Source organism: Plasmodium gallinaceum, assembly GCF_900005855.1.
Source record: "Plasmodium gallinaceum strain 8A genome assembly, contig: PGAL8A_v1_94, whole genome shotgun sequence".
NCBI lineage: Eukaryota > Apicomplexa > Aconoidasida > Haemosporida > Plasmodiidae > Plasmodium > Plasmodium gallinaceum.
This window is the reverse complement of record NW_021628259.1, coordinates 155414-156275: the sequence shown is the minus strand read 5'-3', so window position 1 is coordinate 156275 and position 862 is coordinate 155414.

The window sequence follows — 862 nt, the reverse complement described above, 5'->3', positions numbered from 1 at the left end:
GATCACATGTATGGAAAAGAGTACATTATATTTAAGATATAATTCTTTGTATTTTGCTTGATCAAATTCTGTTCTATTATTTCTGTATACCACAGCCTTCTCTAATGGATGTTAATAAAAATTCCAATTCATGGTGTACTTTGTGGAATGTATTATGTTTGAGTACTGAATGCTGACAGACTTGGTGAACTTCCACAGCAAATCTCACCCACGGGGAAAAGTCACTTCTAAGGTTGTGGCAAACTGCCTCAAAACACTCTTTGCTTTCCTTTTCTTTAGGATTTATTGTATTTTACTGTGTATTGTATATTTTATTCACAGAAGTCTTTCCAGGGATAAGGACTTTGGTACATAACAACAGCTCCCTTGAGTGGGAGATTTCAGGGCGACCTGCCAGCTCTTCTTGCTGCAGATGTCAGGCCATCTGGCTGCCATCTCTGGGGCAGGACACATCAAGGGACTTGGCTGGCGCATCTCCCCAGCAGGAGTTATTTGGTAGGGGCAAGGAAGGAAGAGGAGGGCATAAGGAAAAGATATAGCTAGCTGTCACAATGGGAATTTTCTGAGTGTGACTATCTTTATATATATTCACGTATATATATGTACGCATGTAAGTACATAAGCAGGTACTGAAAACTAGTAGCTTCCAGCAAAGACTATTTGGGATTAAAACTGAGCTTGGTAACTTAGCTATGAAAGACATCCTGTTCACGGTTTCTAAGATTCCTAGCTTTTTTATCCCATTCTTGTTTGCTTTTATCACTTATTATGACAAAGAAAATAATGTTTGCAGGCATGACGTATGAATTAAAGTATATTTTATGAAAGTGTTGAATCACTGATCATCTCTGGGTAGACAGAC